Here is a 26,096-nt window from a genome sequence, read left to right as displayed (position 1 = left end):
ACCTGACATCACCTCCTCACCAACCAAAATCACACGTCTTCCCGCTAATTCATCCTCCTTTTCTGCTCGCTTTCAAAAAGTGGACGTGGACAAAACAGAATACATCATCTTTCAACCATCTCAGGCTAAATAGACATGAGAGCTGTGTATGCATCATTCGGTACCACTTTAGTAGGAGGGAAAGTTTGCCCAAGAGAAAATGATTTTCCAGACATTCACGGCCTTTTTTGCACATTTTTTGCAGCTGTGATCTTCATCTTTTGGTGTGGATGTGGTAAATTTAAAAGCGGTCATCAATACCATCATCGTCCATGTCTCGTAAAGAGAAAATCTGGTGTTTCCCAGGGTCATGGGTATCTACATTTTGTGGTATTCTTTTAACAGTGTTCGTTACACTAGAAGAAAAAATTGTGATGACACTATTTTATTTATTTAAAAAAGGACCCCCCATTGGGGAATTATTTGTCAGCGGATGCTGCGTCTTTCTCCAAGCATGTGTGCACATTCAGGTCCCCTGGCTTGTTTACCATTGTTTTTTTGTTCCCCTTTAGATGCCCCATACTCCCCCATACCAAGACGTGCCTCACTAAAATCCACAGGATTCCCACGAATCCCTGACACTCCTGTATAGTTTGTAATTGATAAAAGCCAGATTGGGCCAAAAAGTTTTGCCTTGCCTACATTAAAAGTAAAAAAAATTCATCCTTAAGTTGAGTGCCTAGTTTATTTTGTATTACTTTATGGTGTGGGATCTTACTACGGCACCTTCCTTAGTAGTGCACATGGTTCTCTATTATTACATCCAGTATGTGGGTCCCAAGGCGTAATGGGGTGCATATGACTGACTATGAAGCAGGGCTGGCTTTGCTGCCAATGTGTGAAACAAAGGAGTACGGAGTACAAAATGCATATTGTGAAGTGGATTTTCAGGGACCCATCCAGTATGTGGGTTCAAAGGCTTATTCGGGTGCATATGAATTGGTAGCAGGGCAGGCCTTGAATTCAATGCAACACTTTTTCAGGAGTCCCCCTTGGACATCTTATGAAAGGGGTATTGTGGTGCATCGCAATAATGGCCCTTTAAGAAGATTAATGCCGCCTGATGCACCAGTAAAAATAGACTCTGTGACTTTAAGAGTCCCTCCTTCATAAATTAAACAAGATGAGTCTGCTTATGTAATCCAAATCGAATGAACAGCGCTCCAGCCGGGTGTAGTAATATTGTAGCCATTGTAAAGCGACGTTTCGACCACAAATCGGTCTTTTTCAAGCTTGAAAAAGACCGATTTGTGGTCAAAACGTCGCTTTACCATGGCTGAATAAAACTTTTTCTACAATATTACTACATCCAGCTGGAGCGCTGTTCATTCGATTTGGATTACCTAGAATATCCAGGAGGGTTCTCTGGACATCTGCTTATGTGTCACACCCCACATGGCCAGCTAGAGTTGTTAAATGTTACAATGACATTTCCCAGTGAACGCATTTGTAGTGGTTGAAAGCAATGTTAAAGTTGAAAAACACTTCAAAAACGCTGCGTCTGAACTAAGTCTAAGTGGGGGAGGAAATTTTCGATCTGGGGTGAAATATTTGGCTTTACTGGCAAGTCATTAACCTGCAAAGGAAATACCTTGACATATTTCCCAGCAAAATCCGGTTTGGTTTAGTTTTAGGGTGTTTTTTGTGGCATCGGGAAAAATGTCATGAATCTCGGAAAAAAAAGTTTACAGCTGTGAACTTGGAGGCAGGAATGCTTCCAGGGGCGATCCCCATGATATCCCTGTGTCATTTGAGCAGTGTTTCCATCATTTTCAGACGTTTTTAGACCTTAAAAGGACCCCCGGGGGGATTGCGGTAAAAATACTCGGGTCTCCCATAGACTTACATTGGGCTTGTTGTTCTGGCCAAGTACCCAAGTATTCCAATCTGCTCGACCCGAGCAACAAGCACCTGAGCATTTTAGTGCTCGCTCATCACTAGTTGGGATGTCATAAGTTTGGTGGTAAAGTCTTTGTATGACATCATTATTGTTTATACTTATATTCCAAAGTGTTGCTTAGTTAATGTATGGTACAATATTGTATTGTAATATTCATTAGGCACTATATGTTGTATAGTATATTTTAAGAGCGTATATCGGAAGGAACCTTTTCCCTTTTCCAAAGATACCACATAGAATACATTTTAGGCCAATTTTGCCTGCTGAGTAATTTTTGGTACTGCTGTAGAATCATAGAATCCTAGAATGTTAGAGTTGGAAAGGACCACCAGGGTCATTGTGTCCAACCCCTGCTCAATGCAGGATCCACTAAACCATCTCAGCCACATGTCTGTCCAGCCTCAGTTTGATGACTTCCATTGAAGGAGAACTCACCACCTCTCGTGGCCGCCTGTTCCACTCATTGATCACCCTCACTGTCAAAAAGTTTTTCTAATATCTAATCTGTATCTTCTCTCTTTCAGTTTCATTCTGTTGCTTCTCGTGTTTCCATGTGCAAATGAGAATAAGGATGATCCCTCTACACTGTGACAGCCCTTCAGATATTTGTAGACAGATATTTGAAAATTTGTGCTTGAAATATACCAACCATATTAAGATAGCTCATGCCGCTTCCTTACAAAGTCTCACAGAATTAGAATTCAGAATCTAATATTTGCATCATGTTCTCTTATGTAAATGTAACAGAGTTTTGAATATAGATTGGACAGCGCCGATCGATCTGCTGTGAATTAAATACGTGCAAGTAAGAAATGTGTTGCAGCCGTTCCTAAATCTAAGAAACACAATGTTCAGTGTTATGTGGGCATACTTTTATTGATGAAGGCAATGTTTACCTGGTGATTTTACTGCAACACAGACGTACAAATCTGAATCGGAACCATGAATGAAGAATCACTTCTCCTAATCATCTGGAGAAATCACAATGTAATGCAAGACGTAATACATTAGATAAAATATAGGCAATAATAAAATATTTACATTGAAAGTTCAGCACATTTGTAAGCACATAAGAGGGATTTGTTTGAGCGATGTGTGCTCAAATTGCAGCCATAAAAAGTCACGAGTTTTGATGCATACTTTACTTTATAACAATATGCGTCTTTCTAACCTTTAATTAGTCATACAGGGTTCATTGGACCCCAAGAGAGTTTGTTTTCATCATATTTCCGCAAGTATGGAAGGTAGGTAACCCATACATTTTGGGAGTTTTAGAGCTCGGGCGCCCCTTTCTCCGCAGTGCTTCACAACACGCAGCGTCGACTGCACGTGCCACGACGAGGTGTAAGTATTAAGTAGTGTAAGTATTTTAGCGCAATTAACTGAAGACTAAATGTATTGTTTATCTAACCATTGCTTGCCACTTTCTAAGAGGCACAAAACCTATTGCTTACATATCTGAGGAGGAGGGCAAATATATTTTTAATCCTGTAAAGATAGAAAATGGAAACAGTTTACAGGTTACAACATTTTTGGCTTCACTATCATTGACATGATGACTTGAGATTTTCTTCTCACCTACTTGGACCTCCAGTGACCTTGTCCTGATCCTATCATCTCATCCCCTCACAATTAACTTGCCACATAGTCGATTTATTCCACTATAAGGGAAATTATAGTTTATGTGGTTTCCAAATGGAAGGACTAAACAAAGGACTTTCTATCAAGGCATGTTCACACTAAACAATGGCTAAAGCATGCCAAAACTTCCCCTTCTATAGTAAACCGCTAAAATAGAAGTTAATGCCATAGAAGTTAATGCCGATTTTCACAGACTGTGAGAATGGAGGTGGAGAATTTTTTTTCCTCTTCTCGCACTCAGACCACACTCTGATCAAACTCTGATCAGAATAATTGGTTCGATTTTCTCATACACAAAAAATCAGACTTATGAATGAGGGCTTAGGTTTAGGGAAACATAGCCCTTTTATACTTAAGACACATATGAATTTGCAAGGATTGTTTTTTTTTAAACAATTGAGAAGGTCCCAACAAATTATTTGGGAAATATGTTGGAGACAATTGATCATGCGTTACCACTAGTGATGAGCGAGTATACTTGTTACTCGGGTTTTCCGAGCATGCTCGGGTAGTCTCCGAGTAATTTGGACGTACTCAGTGATTTAGTTTGTGTCTCCGCAGCTGCATGATTTGCGGCTGCTAGGCAGCCTGAATACATGTGGGGATTTTCTGTTTGTTAGGAAATCCCCACATGTATTCAGGCTGTCTAGCAGCTACAAATCATGCAGCTGCAGCAACACAAACTAAATCTCCGAGCATGCCCAAAATACTCGCAGACCACCCAAGCATGCTCAGAAAACCCGAGTAGCGAACATACTCGCTCATCACTAGTTACTACCTCTTCATTTCCTGCAACATTCGATGGGGTCCTGTTCTTCAGATAGGTTTTCATTTCATAGCCGGTAGTTGCATTCATCATACATTTACGGCACGTCCTATGGATACTCCCTTTTAACTTTCCTCTTATGAGTATCTGACATCTTTCTTCAGAAAACCACTACCCGAAGACGAATTTTCGATGCGATTTTGGGTGGCTGTCTCAAATATGTTTCACTGTATAAAATTTTTATTATATTATGCTTGTCTTTATTTTTATCATTGGGTTTACACTTTTGTCTTTCTTTTTTTTTTGTGTTCTTATCTATTTCTTTATCCTATTTGGACTGCTGGTATATGAAGGATTAGCCTGTGCTGTTATAAATCTTCTTTCGCTCATTGGTCATTTTAAATACAGAAATAGAAGTTAACGCTCTATATAACATTGTGCTTTCACATGCCATTAAGGCACTTTCTAGACATATTTGTGTATTTACTTTCCAGCTCTTAGGTCTTTATGATGTGATAGATGATTAAGACTCTATATAAATATTATGAAGAGTCTCACGTTTGAAACCCGACTGAGTTTTGGTTTTATATGAAATGTAATATAATGGCTCTGGTTATCATTTTATAAAATATTTAGGCCCCTGCAGGGTAAGTGTATGCACAAGTTGGTGATATTTTCGGTGAGTAGATTAACGCACTTTATCTTTGTGATCTATAAACTTTTATGATCTGGCAATTTTTCATAAGAGTCATGTTCACCCAGCATTATCATATATTTAGTGTAATGTTTCAGGGAAGTAGGTGATCAGGACAAATATTTCCTACATTTTCTAGGAATCTTAGAAACATCCAAATATAGTTAAAATAAGGGTAGAAAAAAATACATAAATCCAATCAGTTCAGACTAGTCGAATCTGCAAGAATACCAATAAAGCAAAAGCTAACTTTTCATATCTTAAGGGGAAAAAAAATCATTTCCAAATTCAAAACAAAATATGGTTGAAAAAGTCGTTGGATAAACAGCCCATTGCTGGTGATTTATTACCCATAAGTTGTAATATTATTATCACTCTCATGAAAATGCAAAGAATATTTTAGTTCTGAAGTTATTTAAAAGGACCTTCCGTGTTCATAAAATCCCTCTTATCGGGAAAGCCCTGCTTAATCGTGCTCCTCTGGTCCAGTGCTGAATCTGCTCCCCTCTGCTCCTGTTATTGTCTACAGAGCTGACGTTACATTCGACAGCGCTGCAGCCGATCAGTGAGTTTAGCTGCTCGGAGTTGCTAGTGCCATCAACTCGGGCAGAGTTGCTGAGCTCATTTATTGGCCGCCTCGCTGTCTATGTCAGTTCTTTAGACAATCAAAGTCACTGGTAGCAGCGGGGGAGACTCAATGCTGGACCTTGGAGGTTGGGTAAAGCTGAAATAGTTTTTTAAAACAAATTGCAACTGGGGGATTGAGGTTTTATCAAGTGTCTGTTGTACCTAATACCTAGACTGCACTTCATTTATTTGTTCCCTTTTGGCAAATCGGTGTGCGGACCTATAACTCTAATTAAAAAGCTATGTAGTACAAGTTCAACCAAGGGATGAGAATGAAGAAAGAGAAAGGGGTATAGAATCAACCATATTGCAATTTTTCCAGTTAATCGACTGGATCAATATTCAGAACAAAAATTTTATATATGAGCGTAAATATTTGTAATTTTATTTTCCTAGAAAAAGCATCTAAGCCCATTTTGAAACTTCAATATGCTACGCTATGTAAGAAAACCATGAGCTCTCTGCTTTCTTGTTACACCTCTAATATTATTCAAGTGACTGGCTTCAGATGGGGTTGTCTTGTGCCGTACCCTTGGGTCCCATTATTGTGTCAGTGCCTTGGCACAGCGGAGGATCCTCTGGTACTACTTAAAATTACAGACCTGCCAAATTTCTTTTTTTCTTATAGACATCATTTTTTTTTATCCTTCTATGTGAGTGTGTTCCATCTGACCTTAGACCTGTGCACAGTGCACTAAAGCAAAAGAAAAAATGAAAGCCTACAAGCCTGACGTAAGATGTGGGTGCTTTGAAAAGAGCGCATCAAAAGGTCTGGAGATCCAAAACTTCATACGAAATTCTGTCTGAAAAAAAATAAAAATATTGCTGGCACAGTTTTCCAAGACTGTCACAACACACATTGGAATAGCGAGGAGGAGGATGGAGTTTGGCCCATGTGGCATTATTAGGATTACATTGGTGATCCTTTTTTCCTGCTGCTAATGCTATTTTAACAAGGGTGCTCTGGGTGGTTTAAAATACTATTTAAATTGGTCTGTTCACTAAATCTCATGAAAATGCAACAAAAATCATTAAAAGAAATGTTAATTTTAATCGAAAATGACCAATTGATTTAAAACGTAGCATCATTTGAATTTATATATCATAAATCAATAGTAGATAACTCAATAATAGATAAGCTATGAATACGCTTATAACTAGACAGAAGGAAGGAGGAATTAGAGAAAGAGCTCCTCCCTCCTCCTTCCCCTTCCATCTACATAGAATCTCATCAGTAGTAAAGGTCATCTCTTATCTTAGTAATGGGAGAATCTGTCCTCACCGAATACAGATTTTATCTCAGAATTGAAAATTTTGATAATGACTGATCAATTTTGGTGAACAAAGGCACATATTTCTCCGATAAGATATGTTACAAAGTTGCTTATTTTCATGTGTACTATTAATTTATGCAATAAAAATTAAAATAACGGTTACACTTTAAGTCAAATGGAAGTTCTTATTGGCAAGAAAAACAAAATATGCAATATAGTCTCTGTGTAATCTTATTTTACTCTGGACCAAGCACACTGCGAGCCATATACAGTCCGCGGATACTCTGGGCAGCTAGCTGAATGCTCCGTATAAAGGAATTCATCTAAAAGCATAGTTTTAGTCTCTCTGTCACTCCAAAGTTTGAGGAACTCCAAAGTTTGAGGATGTGAGTTTTTTCCTTCAAAATAGTATAATGCGTCTCATATATATGGGAAATATATTCACTATGTGATTACATAATGAGGAGGAGCTGTGTCCTAGATAATAAGAGGGGTGCAACACATCTTCCTTGGACAAACTATAGACCTAGGATAGAACAGTAATGTGAATCTTTGCTCAAGATAATGGATGGCCTAGCTGTGGCTTGGGATACTATTACCTCTGTAGTTTTTCCAATGACACCAAAGTACATAAAAGACGACAGCTTGACTTCCAGAGCTCTTGAACTCCACTGGAGATTTCAAAAATGTATAATTGATGTTGGTTCCACATAGAGGCGGACACAGACACATGTGACCCCTGTTTAAGAACAGTATATGAAGTCCTTTGTAGTCCAATAGTTCATTATAATAAATTATAATAATAACACATAATAAATAATAATATAATAATAAAACATAATAAAGCTGCTTCCTGTTTTGGAACTAGAAAGGAACCCCGTTACTTCTTGGGCCGCACTGCAAGTACACCGGTGGTGTCAATGGTATATCCATTCCTGGTCCCACTAATGGGACCTGCACCAGATCTCTTACCCTTCCTGGTAAAGCAACTCCTGCTTGTTTCGTAAAGGTGAATACTTTCGTAAAGGTTCACTGCTACGGGAGTTAGGTCACCAAAGGTACTCAGCTACTTCCTTGGCTTCTGTAGAAGTGAACAGAGAATTGTTTACATGCACGACCAGCTCTTCATTCAACCTCTGCCTAGAGTTAGCGATTGGATTCTCGATGGTGAGACATTGGGGTCATTTTGAAAACAGTTGCTGGTCCCAGAGGTGAGAAGAGCAAATATCTTCATTTATGGCATATCCATGATTAGTCGTTTTTTAAGCTTTGCCTTGTATGTTTCACATTACCTATCATGGCGACTTTGGTCCATTTGTAACTGCAGGTACTAATCATAGCTTAGATGTCTCCATTCAGATTACATCTCGCTCTTGTTTCCAACGAGTTTTCATATGAGTATTGGCTATGACTTACTTTTTCTTCTGTTTGACACTATTAACAACAAACTATCTCCTGCCTAAGCTACTATATGTTTGCAGATAATAAATAAGACCTACTTATTTTCCCATTTATTCCCTTAAAGCACCACGGCAAGGTTTTTTGCTTTTTTTATCGATGGAGAGGTGCTTCAAATCTTAGTCCCCTGCCCCCGTCTTATACTCCCCTTCTTCGTCTTCATCTATTATAATGCTCTTGTGGCACCCCTAGGGGTATTTGTCACAAAAACAGTTACTGACACTGAATACAAATACTAAAATAGCAAGACTGCACTACCACCTCCGGCCAGAAGGGGGAGCTCCAGAGACTCCCCTTGATCCATTCTGGTCTGAGAGAAAAACTGGCAGTTGGGCTAAGGAGCTGAAAGTGAGAGGTCATACATGGGATTTTCTTGTGTAAATACTGATGAAAAAAAGTCATTTAGCATATTGGCTTTTTCCTCATCCTCATCCACCATCTCACCCAGACTATTTTTAAGGGGGCCAACACTATCATTTTTTAGTTTCTTACTATTTATGTAGTTAAAGAATATTTTAGGATTATTTTTACTCTCTCTGGCAATGAGTCTCTCTGTCTCAATCTTTGCTGCCTTGATTTGCTTTTTACAGAATTTATTTAATTTTCTGTATTTATTTAATGCCTCCTCACTACCTACTTCCTTTAATTCTCTAAATGCTTTCTTTTTGTCACTTATTGCGCCCCTTACAGCTCTATTTAGCCATATTGGTTTCCTCCTATTTCTAGTATGTTTATTCCCATACGGTATATACTGTGCACAGGTCCTATCCAGGATGCTAATAAACGTCTCCCATTTTCTTTGTGTATTTTTGTGTCTCAGGATATCCTCCCAGTTAATTGCACCAAGATCCTCTCTCATCCGTTGGAAATTTGCCCTCCTGAAGTTTAGTGTCCTTGTAACCCCTCTACTACACATCTTTTTAAAGGATACATGAAAACTTATTATTTTGTGATCGCTATTTCCCAAGTGACCCCCAACCCTTATATTTGATATACGGTCTACGGGAGCAGCAGGGGGCGTGTCATTGTGGGCGGCACCAAGCTGAGCGCTCTGACGTCAGAGCAAGGGGAAAACCAATCCTGTTGCACAGCAGAACGAATCTACACTATCCCGACGGAAGCGGAGGACCGGAAGGGTCCGGATTAACTAAGGGGGCACAGTATGTCGCAGCACGGAGACGCCGCAGCACCCGGCGACGCTAATGCAGCTAAAAGACAGAGTGTCGATAGAGAGTCCGGTAGCGCAGCGGTGCAAGGAGTGGCACCCATCATGCCGGTGCTGATGCCATATACCCCGGGTGGCCCGTGGCTTCCAATGTATGAAGGTGAGCCTAATACCCTTGACGATTTCAGAGAAAAGATGCTGGCCCATTTTAACATGTTCAACGTGGGTGAAGTTCAGCGTGTTAGTCTCCTGATGATGCAGTTAAGTGGCCATGCTAAGCGAGAAGTCACAGCATGGGCAGCTGATCTAAAAGGCACTGTTGAACGCATATTTGCTGGATTAAAAGCTACATTTGAAACCACTGCCAGCAGCAAAGCTAAAGTACGATTCTTTAATTGCAAACAAAAAGCTAATGAGGGCGTGAGAGACTTTGCCTTAAACCTGCAGGAAGCCCTTAAATCACTTACACTGGCTGAACCCATTTTTAACACCGGAGCGGATAAACTGCTAAGAGATCAATTTATTGAGGGACTCTACACCCCTTGTCACCGGGGGCATGTGAGCATGCTTGTTTTCAAGAACCCTGAATTGACATTTGCCCAATTAAAGGAGAGCGCTATACGTCTCCAACTGGCAGAGGCACCTCGGGATCAGGAGCCTGCGCAACCCATGGCAGAGGCTCCTCAACAACAGGGAGTGCCAGTGACATCAGCTATGTCCAGAGCCATTGCTAAGCCCCTGGGGCCCAGTACTAATGAGGCTCTTCAACAAAAGCTTGACTCTTTAACTGATATTGTTGCTTCAATGGCTAAAACCATGCAGGAGATGAGAGGACCAAGATGGAGTTGGCAAACCATAGAGAAGATGTTCCATGGATGAGACCCCGGAGATACCCGACATGGAGAGGACGACCCCGCGACCGCTACCAACCGGATGGACAGCCCATTTGCCGCCGTTGCCAGCAGCCAGGCCACTTTGCACGAGATTGTGATTTAAACGGGAATCCCCTGGGAATGCGGGCCGCTTCGCAGGAATGAACTTTCAAGGCCCAACACCCTGGCACGACAGGTACATCGGAGGACGACCCATTATCCCTATCGTGCTGGACGGAATTCCCCTCAACGCTTTGCTGGACACAGGTTCCCAGATTTCATCTATACCGTATATCCTTTATAAGAGGTACTGGGCTGATGCAGATATTGATAAAGGGCCCTCTGATGTTGAACTAGATATATGGGCCAGTAATGGTAAGTTGGTACCGAAACTAGGATTCAGAGAGATGACCATAAAGATTGGTAAAGTAGAATTGCAGAAACAGGGTATAATTGTTGTTGATATTGACCGGCGGAACTGTGAACCAACTGTATTGATAGGAATGAATGTGTTAGAGAACTGCTTTTCCGAAGTTATTTCTGTCTTACAGCAAATTGCTGAAACTGCCCAATCCTGCCAACAGAGAGTTCTCCGGAGGGAAATAAAAGTATTGATGTTAAGGCAACAGGTAGAAGTTGCAGGTGGAGAAATCGGCAGTGTGAGGGTAAGTGATCCAACGTCTATTGTAATCCCACCAAAAACAGAAATGCTGGTATGGTGTAGAGCAGCCATTGGTACTAAGGGACGAGATTATCAAGCCTTAATAGAACCAGTGTACACCGACAGCAGGCCCACTATACTCACAGCATGAGGGGTAGTCGAGGTACGCCGGGGACGAGTGCCGGTACGACTTTTGAACTGTGGAGAGGAAGAGGTCACTTTGCCAAGGTATGCTACAGTGGCAAAGCTATATACTGTTGACAACAATGCCATCACAACCATTGAGCCCTTAGAACCAACCTGTCAGGTGGAAGTCAACGGCTCAGATGGAGAATTGGAGGATTGGTGCCAACAGCTACACGTGGGCATAAATTCAACACCTACCCATCAAAAACAAGGGGTGTATAGGCTAGTGACGGAATATGAACAAGTCTTCAGTAAACACCCATTGGACTTCGGACGGATAGAAGGGGTAGAACACACAATCCCCACCGGTGACCATTCCCCAATAAAAGAAAGATATAGACCCATACCGCCCGCTCACTATCAATGTGCAAAAGATATGCTGAGGGATATGAAACAGGCCGGGGTAATAAGAGACAGCTGTAGCCCCTGGGCAGCCCCTCTAGTTATTGTCAAAAAAAAAGACAGAACCATGAGAATGTGCGTAGACTACCGGCAGATTAATAAATCACCCATAAAGACGCCTACCCCTTGCCTAGGATAGAAGAGTCCTTGACCGCTTTGAAATCTGCTAATTATTTTTCCACCTTAGACTTAACAAGTGGGTATTGGCAAGTCCCTGTGGCTGAGAGAGATAAGGAAAAGACGGCATTCACCACACCAATGGGTCTAAGTGAATTTAATCGCATGCCGTTCGGACTCTGCAATGCATCCGGTACCTTCCAGAGGCTGATGGAATGCTGCCTCGGACACAAGAACTTTGAGACCGTCCTCCTGTACCTAGATGATGTGATCGTCTACTCAAAGACTTACGAACAACACTTAAAAGACCTGGCAGAAGTGTTTGAAGCCTTATCCAGGTATGGCATGAAAATCAAGCCATCCAAATGTCACCTTCTCAAGCCAAAGGTACAGTACCTGGGACACATCGTGAGTTCGGAGGGAGTAGCACCGGATCCCGAGAAAATAACCGCCATAAGGGATTGGCCGAGACCTACCAGTGCAAAAGAAGTGAGGCAATTCCTGGGTTTGGTGGGTTACTATCGCAGATTTATAAAAAGATTTACCAAGTTGGCAGCACCCTTGCAAGACGCCTTGGTAGGGCAGACGAAGAAACCTTCAAACCGAAACCCTCCTTTCCAGTGGAACGACGAAAGGGAAGACTCCTTTGAACAACTAAAGAAGGCACTAACCGGTGAAGAGGTTCTGGCATACCCAGATTACCATCAACCTTTCATCCTCTACACCGATGCCAGTAATGTGGGACTAGGAGCGGTGCTGTCACAAAAGCAAGAAGGTCGGGAGAAAGTCATCGCCTTTGCAAGTAGAAAGCTCCGGCCTACTGAAAGAAATCCAGAAAATTATAGCTCCTTCAAATTGGAACTACTGGCAGTAGTTTGGGCTGTGACTGAACGTTTCAAACACTATCTGGCCGCTGCAGAATTTATTGTCTATACTGACAACAATCCGTTGACCCACCTGGACACAGCCAAATTAGGTGCGTTAGAACAGCGATGGATAGCCCGGTTATCTAATTACAACTTCAAGATCAAGTATCGAGCAGGTCGCAAGAATGGAAATGCCGATGCCCTATCCCGGATGCCACACTTGAGAGATGTAGAAGAAGAAACGGGGGAGCTTGAAGAAATTGAACTACCAGCCTTCCATCATCCCAAGGCAAAACATCATCAGTCAAGTACCTATCAGAAACAACAAGAGGTGAATTTTAATCCGTTAGCACACCATAGATGGGCTGACACCCAAGACATCAATCCGGCTGTGAAGTTGGTGAAGGAACTGTTAACTGAGCAAATTGCATATCCCGATGAGGATGCCCCAGAAGAGACGCATCAACTCTGGAAAGAGAGAGGCAAAATATTCCTGTATCAAGGGAAGCTCTGTAGAAGGTACACCAATCCGAAAACACATGAATTGGTTTGGCAGATTATCGTGCCTAAACAAGATGTCAAGATGGTCCTCGAAGCTTACCATAATGGTGCTGGTCACTTCGGTTGGAAAAAGTTGGAAGTACTTCTAAGAGAAAGATTTTATTGGGTCGGGATGAGAAAATCAATCGAACAGTGGTGCAGAAATTGTGGCCCGTGCAACCTCAGAAGAAACGATCAAAAGAACCAAAGAGCACCACTGCAGCCCATAATCACCAAACAACCACTTGAACTTGTAGCCATGGACCACGTGAAGTTGACACCAAGCCGGTCCGGCTATGTCTATGCCTTGACCATCGTAGACCATTATTCACGCTTCTTGGTAGTAGTACCCGTAAAAGATCTGACAGCAAAAACAGCAGCCAAAGCGTTCCAAACGTACTTTTGTAGACCCCATGGATATCCAGAACAGGTTCTCACCGACCAAGGTACAGCCTTTGAATCAGAGATCTTCAGAGAATTCTGTAATATGTATGGTTGCAAAAAGATCCGGACGACGGCCTATCATCCACAAACAAACGGCTTATGCGAGAAGATGAACCATATTGTAATAGACCTACTAAAGACTTTACCTGAGACAGAAAGGAATCAATGGCCAGAGAAATTGCCTGACTTGGTGGATCTGTATAATCATGTCCCGGTGAGCTCCACCAACTGCACCCCAGCTTACCTTATGCGTGCAAGACCCGGCCAATTACCAATCGATCTAGAAATGGGAATTCTGAAACCAGACGCAGAAGTTCAAGACTCCAATTGGGATATCATACGGCAAAAGCAGTATCGCCAAGTGCAAGAGAGTGTGGAAAGAAGCCTTCAGCAAACTAGAGAAAGACAAGAGCGAACTTTCAACCAGAATGCTCTAGCGACCCCATTAAGACCGGGTGACCAAGTGCTCAAGAGAAATCGTCGAACCAATAAACTAGACAATCAGTGGGAAGCCGTACCCTACACAGTTTTACCAACAAGAATGGATAATCCTAAAATGTGTCTTATTAGCAAAAATGGAGGCTTAACATCTGTACTAGTGTCAAGAGACAATCTTAAATTATGTCCGGAAGCATTGAAAGAGCCAGAAGTTGTCCAGCCAGAACCAGAAGTTATTCAACCCATACAGGTTCAACCAGTAAAGGAAAAAGAAGAGGAAATGTATCACACCTGTATAGGAGACTTTCCCAAAACCCTACTAACATACCATGGTGCAGTAGTGGTTCCCATGGTGGCCTTTTACCCAACACCGAACCCAATACCAGAAGTCCCAAGACAGGAAGAGGCTGACCCCGTACTACGGGAGGTTCCAGGCCAGGAAGAACAGATTCCTGATCAGAGTAATCCCATTCACGGTGGACTTGCCAACTCCATAGTCGTGGAATTATCTTTAGCAGAGCGGGCAGATACTACATCCGCAGCAGACAGTAGTACACCACATGAAGAGACACCGCTATTACGTAAATCACAGCGTAGTACCCAGGGTCAATTACCAGCCAGGTATGCAGATTACCAATTATAAAACTATAGTCATTGTTATCATTCCGTTTAAGCCCAGTACCTACAGAGACTTGTCTGTATGAACTTATTGCATATTCTTGAAATTTTTATCAGCCCGGAGGCACTAAATCAAAGCTCCGGAAAGACTGCTTTTTGAACTTTGCTTTTAGCTCTTTTTGAACTTTCTTTAGACTTTATATTGACAACTCCGTTGGAAAAATGGAACTGAATTCTTGGACACAAAGTGCAGTGCCTTTCCTAGTACCTTCAAGGATAGAACTGTATTAATGGACGCTATTTGAAGTGACTTTTTACAGAACTCTATTTTTGTTTCCTTGAGTGGTTTTTGTAACTTTTCATTTTTAAGACTCTGTACATATTAATTGTTATTTCAAAATGTTATCGTCCCACAGTCCCGGAGTACTGTTCTTAACTAAGGGGGAATGTGGCACCCCTAGGGGTATTTGCCACAAAAACAGTTACTGACACTGAATACAAATACTAAAATAGCAAGACTGCACTACCACCTCCGGCCAGAAGGGGGAGCTCCAGAGACTCCCCTTGATCCATTCTGGTCTGAGAGAAAAACTGGCAGTTGGGCTAAGGAGCTGAAAGTGAGAGGTCATACAGCTGAATTTCTAACAGCCCTATGATGGTTTCCAGGCCCAAATCACCGGCCTGAGGAGAAAAGGGACAGAGAAAAAGGATATTGTGAGAACCGGGTAGCATTAATCACTACCCAGAACAGCCGCAAAGACGGATACCGGATCCGTGGCTGTATTCATTATATATAATACAGCAACCGGAAAAACGTGAGGTGATATCAGCTTCACTAGGGCCGGACGCAGCAACAGACACAAAGTTCAGCGGTACTCCTGGAGGGGGTAAGCCGATAAAAGGACTCGGGTTGCCCGTCGAACCAGGACCCGGAGGGGACAGATTGGGCCGGCAGCCAGTTCACATACAGCAGCAGGGCCACACAGAAATTGCGTACAATAAGAGGCGAAGACCCCGGCAGGGTCAAAGTAACTCAGAGTTCCCATACAGACTCCGGTGACAGGATTGGTTGTAAATCCTTTTATGTTAAAGTAAACTGGTTAAACGTTTCAACGCCTCAGTCTTTCATTTGGACAATAGCCATCTATCCAGGATCGGGATCGTCACCGCTGGGAGAACCTGCTGTTGATCAAGTAAGTGCCTGTCCCCTCACGATACCCCTTACACTGTGCATTGCCTGAGACCACAGCACCGGGTCAAGCCACCCGTGACATCCCGCTTAAGAGACAGACCCCATTGGTCCGGTGCTGGGTATCCCGGTCTCTTGGGCGTCACACTCTCTTCAGCCTCCCAGAGATTGTGACCTGCCGTGTGCTCCAGTATTCGCTGTAGCAAGCAGGAGGTCACAACTCCATGCAAGTCTATGAGACGCTCGTACTGGCTCGCTTAGACCTGCATTGAGAGCTTGCCGCATAGCTTATGACGTCTGTCAAGTCAGAAACTGTGGTCGCTGGACCGGAGCAGCACCAAAAATGTTGGAGACGCTGGAGGGTCAGTGTAAGAGTAGGGACAGAGACCTTAGGTTCAAAGCACCACTCCAGCACTGAAAAAAAAACCACTTGAGTGGTGCTTTAAAGGTTTGCGGTTATTATATAAAATTTCTGGGAAACATATAGACATACATAAGAAGCTGTGATTAATGGGTGGACGCTCTCACCAGTTACTAAAATGAAGGGGTAAAAGTGTTCTGCTGTACATTTTGCCTCATTGTTTCCTTAGACGGCTGTGTATAGGCAGTTGAAAATACATAAATAAAATGTAGACGTCCATAACACCTCTGTATAATCTCCAGTAGAAAACAAAGAGGAGACAGCGGTGAACAGGGAACTTGAAAGCTTTGTTTTATCCATTTTACTCACTCACAAGAAATCATTCATCTAAACTTCTGACAAATCAGTATAACTTCTCAGAAGTTTACAAAAAGTCTGGCTACTTTGTATTGCCTGGGGTATTGATAAATAGAACTTGGGAATGATCAATGAAAAGACACAGCCACACTTTTTTCTGACATCTACAGTGAAGGAAATAAGTATTTGATCCCTTGCTGATTTTGTAAGTTTTCCGACTGACAAAGACATGAACAGTCTAATTTTAAGGGTATGTTAATTTTCACATTGAGAGTTAGAATTTCAAAATTAAAATCCAGAAAATCACATTGTATAAATTATATAAATTTATTTGCATATTTCAGTGAGAAATAATTATTTGATCCTCTGCCAATCATTAAGAGCTCTGGTTCCTACAGACCAGTTACACACTCCTAATCAAGTCACTACCTTTATTAAAGATAGCTGTCTTACATAGTCACCTTTATAAAAGACTCCTGTCCACAGAATCAATTACTCAGTCAGTCTATAACCTCTACAACATGGGCAAGATCAAAGAGCTTTATAAGGATGTCAGGGACAAGATCATAGACCTGCACAAAGTTGGAATGGGCTACAAAACCATAAGTAAGACGCTGGGTGAGAAGGAGACAACTGTTGGTCAATAGTAAGAAAATGGAAGAAATACAAAATGACTGTCAGTTGACATCGACCTGGGGCACCATACAAAATCTCATATCATGGAGTGTCCTTGATCATGAGGAAGGTGAGAGATCAGCCTAAAACTACATGGGGGGAACATGTTAATGATCTCAAGGCAGCTGGGATCACAGTCACCAAGAAAACCATTGGTAACACATTACGCCATAAAGATTTAATATCCTTCAGTGCCCACAAGGTCCCCCTGCTTAAGAAGGCACATGTGCAGGTCCATCTGAAGTTTGCCAATGAAGGGCACAGGACTACTTCATCGCATCAATGGGAGAATGGATGGAGCCATGTACCATAAAATACTGAGTGACAACCACCTTCTCTCCACCAGGACATTAAAAATGGGTCGTGGCTGGGTCTTACAGCAAGACAATAACCCAAAACATACAGCCAAGGCAACAAAGGAGTGGCTCAGAAAGAAGCACATTAAGGTCATGGAGTGGCCTAGCCAGTCTTCAGACCTTAATCTCATAGAAAACTTATGGAGGGAGTTGAAGCTCCAAGTTGCCAAGCGACAGCCTCAAAATCTTAATGATATAGAGATGATCTGCAAAGAGGAGTGGACCAAAATTCCCCCTGACATGTGCGCAAACCTCATCATCAACTACAAAAAAGTCTGACTGCTGTGCTTGCCAACAAGGGTTTTGCCACCAAGTGTTAAGTCTTGTTTGCCAGAGGGATCAAATACTTATTTCTCATTGCAAAATGCAAATACATTTATATAATTTATACAATGTGATTGCCTGGATATTATTTTTGATATTCTATCTCTCAATGTTAAAATTAACCTACCATTAAAATTATAGCCTGTTCATGTCTTTGTCAGTGGCTAAACTTACAAAATCAGCAAGAGATCAACTACTTATTTCCTTCACTGTATGTTAGACACATTATTCTTCTCGTTTTATGTCTGAAGTCAAGATTTTATTACTGCAATTATAGTTCATAGAAATGAGCGAATATTTTTCAAATATCCTCATTTGCCAAAATGCAGATTTTGTTTTTGTAATTTGATTCTATGCATATTCAGCAAAATGGCAGTCGTTGCCCAACATTATGTGGACTATAAAAGGCCATCAAAATGTTAATAAATTTAAAAAAAATCCTTACCAGCACCGCTATGGCTCCTCCACATCACTTGCCCAGTCCTTGTCACATTTTCAGATTGCCACCGCAAGCGCATGAAAGGAGAAGGCGTTATTGTCTCACAGCATACACGTTCACCATGCGTGCTTGCGCACAATGCAGCTGGGTTTGATCAAATTGTAAAGCCACGACATAGGTGAGAGGACCACCGACGGCGATCTGAAGATGCAGCAAGGACCAGAACGACTGACGGTGAGGTTCCGGGGAGGTGAGTGGTGAGGTGAGTATAGGATCTTCTACATGTTTTAAATATCACATTAACCAGTGACTCAAATGTTGTTCACATTTATAAGATACTGAGATATTTTCCTTATGGAACCACAGATGATTAACAGCAAAATTTTCCTGGAGAATGCTACCAGCAAATAATAACGTAAGTACTACAAAAAGCAAGACTAGTGCTAAAACTAAATTCATCTGTATGCCAGCTGCATTATGCATGCAAATAAAGATATTTTTGTGGCTAAATCTAGTGGGACTAAGTGAATTTACATTGACATTTGTCTGGAATATCATTAGAAAGGCAAAATTTCAGCTCTGGGTCAGCACCATGGATGTTTTAGTTGGAATGTTTTTTTTTAACAAAGTATCTTAAATAATAGGATAATTATCAGGCTGAACATATCTATAATTTATATGCCTTGGCACTACCGCTTGAGACCACCCACTAATCCCAGAAACTCAGTCCAGTTTAGGTTCGTTATCTTTGACGTTTTGCAAGCTCAACGTTTCTTGTGACCCACCGTCCTGTCCAAGGACCCCTTTAAGGTGGAAGGCTAATCTGTCTCATCTTTGGTAAGTTCCAGGTTGCGCTATTCCCTTGTCCCTTAGTCTCCTTTACTGTAGTTCACCCAAAATTGACAGCACTGCCCACATACATTTCTTATTACTATTTGAACTTGTCCCTATCTGGCTAGGCACAGGAAACAGTCACCTGCCCTAACATTAATCCCTTCCCACTATGGGCTAGACCGAAAGATTAACACTCTTGCCCTATCATCACTATCAACTATAGTAACTATCTATCCTACCAATCTTATTTCCTAACCTATGTCTTACCCTATACATTACTAACATTACCTGTAACAGTACACACTATGCCTATTATACGTAAAATACTTAACACATTCTATACATTACACAGGAACATATTACATTTCAACAATGAACTTATTTCTTCAAGGGGGACATATGGTCAGCGTGTCTATTTCTTTATGCAATATAGGGTCTTAACCAGTATCAGATGGAGAAAGAGACAGCAGGGATGTGCTCAACTGGTAAGGTTGTGCTTCCACAACACTATAAAGTCTCAATTACGAATTGTGGTGTCCATTGATAAATGGAGATATGGATCTTTGCTGTGCTGCCGAAAGCACCAATGGATTCCTCGGTGCATATGATGAAAGTATCCAGGAGGATAAATATTTGACTTCAGTTATTATGTCTTTTTATTGCTCAACGCATTTCAAAGTACAGTCTTTTCATCCTGTTGAAGAGGTCTGCGTACTTTGAAACACATTGACCAAAAAAATGCAGTCAAATATTTCACCTCCTAGATACTTTCATCATATGCACGGAGGAATTCATAGATGCCTCTAGCAGCACAGTAACATTCCAGATCTCTATTTATCATTCATCCAGAAGAGCATTTGTGAGGTCAGACCCTGATATTAGCGAGCGGCGGTGTTGTTCAGAAGACTGTTGCTTGGTAATTTGTCTGCATTTGTGTGCATATCCTCATCCTCTATTTTTTTCTTTCCTTTACTTCCCAGCTTTCCACTTTGTTGTTTATGAGTGCATATTTGAATGATTGGTATTTTCATTTATCCCTGTACGTCTTCCCTTGTTAGTCTAGTTTTTGCATTCTAATACACTACAACTCCCCACTTCCCTGGGTGGGGAGGGTACAGATAAGGGTCTGAGGCCTAAAAAACCAATTTCATTGCATTTATTCTCCTCCACCCAACTTTACAGTTGTTACAATGCAGTCAGGTGGGTAACATTCTCCTGGTATTCTTCAAACCCAGATAGAGAAATAATGAAATGTGAATCATCACTCTGTAGACCACATTTTCACTACTACAGAGTAAGTGGCGGTAGCTTCACATCGCTTCATCCTGCATTTGACTTTGTGCCGTGTGATGTAAGGTTTTCCTGCATCTACTGTACTTGGCCATGTAAACCAATGTCATAAAGCTTCTAATGCATAATAATATAATAATGGCAGAGGAGGTTTGGAATCTGCAGTTATGGAGTCAGCCCTCTGCTTGTTAGCACTCGGTTACTCCACTCTGTAACTTTACGTGGTCTCCACTTCAAGGCTGATTTGTTGTGGTTCCGAAATGCTCCCACTTTTCAATAATACCACTCACAGTTGATAGAAGAAAATTTCGGAGGGATGAAATTTAATGAACTGGCTACAAGCTCTAAAGAATGAAGCATTCTTTCACAAAATTTGCTATAGGCGGATATCACAGTGAAAGGCTGGATGTTATATAGCTGTGGCCAATGTTGAATCTTAATAAAAGATTTACAAAAGGTTGGATAAAACAGGCCGCAGTACTTTATTAAAGATAATGGATGACAACCAACAAATAATCAATAAACTATTACATAACTTCAATAATAATACGAACATTGACGGCAGGCGCGGTGTTTGTCCAAGGAGATTCGGTTGGTAACGGGGGTCCATTTTCTGGCGGAAGAGGTCGGTCTCCTTCCGTTGAGCCCCTAGTCCATGAACATATGCGGCCAGAGCAAACAAGGCTGCAGCACGATCAGGGCCCCCATGGGCAGGAAGGTATATGCTGGTAAGGTGAGCTGCAAATGTCTGTCCAGTACCCGGTTCTCTCTTTGCAGCACGTGCACTGTACTCACGGTCATGAAGAGCACGCACCTCGATCTCTGTCAGCTACTGGGCGGAATGCACTTCTCTCACTGCAACCCCCGCTGGCCACGGCAGGAGTTCCCTGACGTGGGCCGGTGCAATCCCGGTGCTCAAGGGACGGAGCACTTCTCTCTCTGTGCTGTGCGCTGCCTGCTCCCGCCAAGACCGACTGCTTCCACACTCGCTGTGGCTGTTGCCACTTAGCGACACCCCCTATTTCCGAGTGCAAAGGTCTGTCCAGTCTCTTATTCCTTCTCCCAGACAACAGAGGAGACAGCCCCGACAGTTCCGGACCCGGCATAGGACAGGCACCCACGGCCTGGTTCTCCTCCTTACACATCCACATTACACCTGTAAACATAATATTTCGAATAGCTTCCTGGTCCACATTAATATAATTAGTGTAGGTGTCAACCACACTTTGACCAACCAAATACATAGTACATATCTTCCTCTAGATCCCTACAGATTTCAGACACTAATTCATAATTTCTCATGAAGACAACTTCTATCATGTGTCCTATAATGACAAAGTAGATGAAGGGAGATCCATTTGCAACTCAATCTGTTACAAAAAGCATAGATACCTAAAAAAAGAGCTCAGCTTCTTATGGGAAACTCAACAGAACAGCAGTCCCACCAGCATTATCTGCTATTTGGTAGTAATTTTTAGAGTCACACTTTTTTAATGCAGAGGAAGATGCAGTATTGATTTTCGAGAAATGTCATACGAATAGTTCACATAAAAGTTTTCAGATTAAGTGGCTTCTTTTCGACAGATGTGTTCTGTGATTTTCCCAGACAACCATCTCTGTTAACAAACAGCACAGGGAAGAAATATTAGGCTGATGGAATTCAATATAGTTTGTGTAAGTAAAATGTATGGCATAAACGAAGCATTACACAGCAATCAGAGCTACTGCTTTCCCCTCAGAGGTAACAGCATGTTCAAGAGCGGAATCGATGGTTCAGCTCCCTTGGTCATATTTTTAATCTGTGATATTGACAACAAGGGTGTTTATACATTTAATTATCTGTTTGTTTCCAAGCTGCAGACTGAATATGATTACTAGTATGCATGAGGAGCCCAGAGCTTCCAGAAATGAAAAATGGGATATTGACTTGTACACAGTTCTATGGCTGACAAAGTTTCATGAGTAAAATAAAAAGTGTATACAGATCCCTTCAAATCATAACATTAGTACAATGTCCTAGAGTTATTCTCTTGGGGGCAATGTTCTTACCCTCCAACTTCTGAAAATCCAAAATGGAGATAAGGTATAATCACTCCCAATGACACAAAAGGATGCAATGTAGCGTGACAACATTTTCATGACCTTCTTTAACTTAAAAATGGGGTGCCAGATACCTCCTAAGATGAAGCCCCCATAAAAGGGTAATCCAAGACCACACATTTATGGCATATCCACATGATATGCCAAAAATGTCTTGTAGATGCAGGCCCCATCTTTTGGGGCCCACATCTTTCTCAAGAACAGGGCCTGTCTATCACCCCAATGAATGGAAAGGTTGACACTGATGTATGACTCTCTTGATTTATTTCCATAGGTGTTCCAAAGTAGCCGAACACTAGAGATGAGCGAATCTGTTTGCTTTAAGTTTTACAAAACAATTGCATTCAGAAGGAATCGCTATTTTAGCAATTTGTTTCGTGCAAACTTGGCAGAATATTAAACGGCCATTATTTTGATCAATTACAAAGTACCAGGAAAAAAATACTCATCTCACCACTCAGTTCTCCGACTGGCACAGACCCCCATCCACTCTTCTATCAATCTGGTCCGCCGCACGTCCTCTATGGCTCTACATATATCTTCACTCACCACCAGGGCTTAATCCTCAGATATCATGACATTCTTCATGACATCATGATATTCACATGTGTGTTGTCTAAGGCATTGTCAGCGCCTGGGGTGACAAGGGTGGTGACTACAAGACTTCATCATGTGCCTTGTGGCATCTGAAGCTTGCTTTGTACTTAGAGAGCTAAATAGGAGCCAAAGGAGGATGCATGGAGAACCAGATGGGGGCTTGAATGGCGGGGCAGATGAGCGGAGATGTATTTTCTCCCCTCGTTTATTATATTCTGGAGTTCAGAGAGACTCCAATGCATAATAGCGACAATTCAAATCACATTTTCTGATCAAACTCGAGTGAACTGCTAAACTCAAATTTCAACAGACTTGTTCATCACTACTGTAAAGCCATGTTCACACATCCAGTATTTTACATCAGTATTTGTAAGCCAAAACCAGGAGTGGGTGAAAAATACAGAAGTGATGACATGTTTCTATTATACTTTTCCTTTAAATTTTCTTATACTGATGTAAAATACTGGCCAAATACTGCCGGCACCCCTGTTTGGTTCCCTATCCCCCTCCATGTCCGGATGCTAACATACTCACCGCCCCGACCATGCGGCGAGCTTCCAATCTAGTACTTCTCCCTCCCTGCTTCCTGTGCACACTACACAGGCTTCCCAGCAGCACACCTAAGCAAAACCTGTAGCTTCCCCACAACTCCTGTGTGTGAAACTGTATGTTGCCAGGTCCCCTGTCCTAATCCATTGTAGTTAGTTTGATATCCTGATAGTGTTACTGTAGTTCTGGATAGTGTGCACGCTACACTGAAGATGTCCTGGTGGACATTGAACCCAAAGCTCCGGCGGCACCTGAATCCCGAAGCCGCACTTGTCTGAAAAGGCTCTAAATTCAGTCTTGTCTGTGACTCCGAATCTAGTCCGTGGTGATGTAACTGCCCCTTTGGGGTCAGCAGTTGCAGTACCGGGAACTGCCTTGGAGTCATGCCTGGGAGCCACCTGCAGATCAAACCTGACTCCACCATTAAGAGCTCCAGTGAAAACGGCTTATCTACGCCCCTCCTAGTAAGCCCAGCCCCGTGGCACAGTGGGTCCACGAACCACGTGCTCCACCTGCAGGAGTGACAACTACCAAGTATACTTGCCAAGATATTCAATAGATATGCAATAGGTATCTGAGAGGGGAATCCATCTTCATGTTTCAGAGGTACCCTAATTACATTATGTATACACCGAGATACCTAAAAAAAGGATCTATCAAAGATGCCTGAAACTGCCATGCCGCCTATATACTGTGATAATAAATTGGGTAAATAGACCATCAGGATTCCAATCTTTTGGTTGAGATGCTTGTTACACAAAGAATTTTATGTCAACACAGTGAATTAGATTTATGTTCCCTTGTGGTGTTTATGATGGAGTATTGAACTTTCTCTACGATAAACTCACAGATTACAACTGATCACTGCTGAATACCAACAAGACATTGAGTGATCATCTTACCATCAAGGAATCTGACAAACAAAAAAGGATTTCCTATAGCAGATAAACCTTTTGAAGCAACTCTGTCAGCAGAATTTTCCCATTTAATCTGAGTGCAGCATATTATAGGGCACAATATCCTGATTCTAGAGATGTGTCACTTTACTAGGCTATGAGATGCAGTTTCAATACAATCAGTGTTTTATCAGCAAGAGATTATCCCTTATAGGACTAGGTCTCATGTGCCAGCCAGTCCAGCTAATCTGTATAACCACGCCCCCACCACTGATTGGCATCTTGCACAATCTGCACAGGAAGCTGCCAATCAGCGGTGTGGGCGGGGTTATGCACCGTTCAATATTCTGAGCACTGCCACATCTACAACAGATAAATCAGAGATTCTATCAAAACTGCACCAAGCAGCCCAGTAAGTGATACATCACTGTAATCGGGGTCTCTGCCCCTACATCATACAGCTCTCACATTGCATGACAAAAATCGGTGACAAGTTCCCTTTCAGCCATGATTTTATGTTGTTAAATGCATCTTTATATAATAAAATCTAAACATAAACATAGCATTTAAAGAAGTATTTTGATTTCAAGATCCAATTGTCATTCAATTACACACAGAAAGACAACAAAATATTCTGTTATTTGTTTTTAAATATACCTTTTTCTCATTTTTTGACAAGGGCCAAGGTCCATTTTTTAGGTTTCCTTCCAATTGTGATGATGTTCTGTTCATTTCTATTTGTGGCACCCCTAGGGGTATTTGCCACAAAAACAGTTACTGACACTGGATACAAATACTAAAATAGCAAGACTGCACTACCACCTCCGGCCAGAAGGGGGAGCTCCAGAGACTCCCCTTGATCTATTCTGGTCTGAGAGAAGAACTGGCAGTTGGGCTAAGGAGCTGAAAGTGAGAGGTCATACAGCTGAATTTCTAACAGCCCTATGACGGTTTCCAGGCCCAAATCACCGGCCTGAGGAGAAGAGGGATAGTGAAAAAGGACATTGTGAGAACCGGGTAGCATTAATCACTACCCAGAACAGGCGCAAAGACGGATACCGGATCCGCGGCTGTATTCATTATATATAATACAGCAACCGGAAAAACGTGAGGTGATATCAGCTTCACTAGGGCCGGACGCAGCAACAGACACAGAGTTCAGCGGTACTCCTGGAGGGGGTAAGCCGATAAAAGGACACGGGTTGCCCGTCGAACCAGGGTCCGGAGGGGACAGATTGGGCCGGCAGCCAGTTCACATACAGCAGCAGGGCCACACAGAAACTGCGTACAATAAGAGGCGAAGACCCCGGCAGGGTCAAAGTAACTCAGAGTTCCCATACAGACTCCGGTGACAGGACTGGTTGTAAATCCCTTTATGTTGAAGTAAACTGGTTAAACGTTTCAGTGCCTCGGTCTTTCAT

The sequence above is a fragment of the Ranitomeya imitator genome, chromosome 2, assembly GCF_032444005.1.
Source record: "Ranitomeya imitator isolate aRanImi1 chromosome 2, aRanImi1.pri, whole genome shotgun sequence".
NCBI lineage: Eukaryota > Metazoa > Chordata > Amphibia > Anura > Dendrobatidae > Ranitomeya > Ranitomeya imitator.
The sequence above is the reverse complement of the archived record's forward strand: the minus strand, read 5'-3'. Positions refer to the sequence as shown.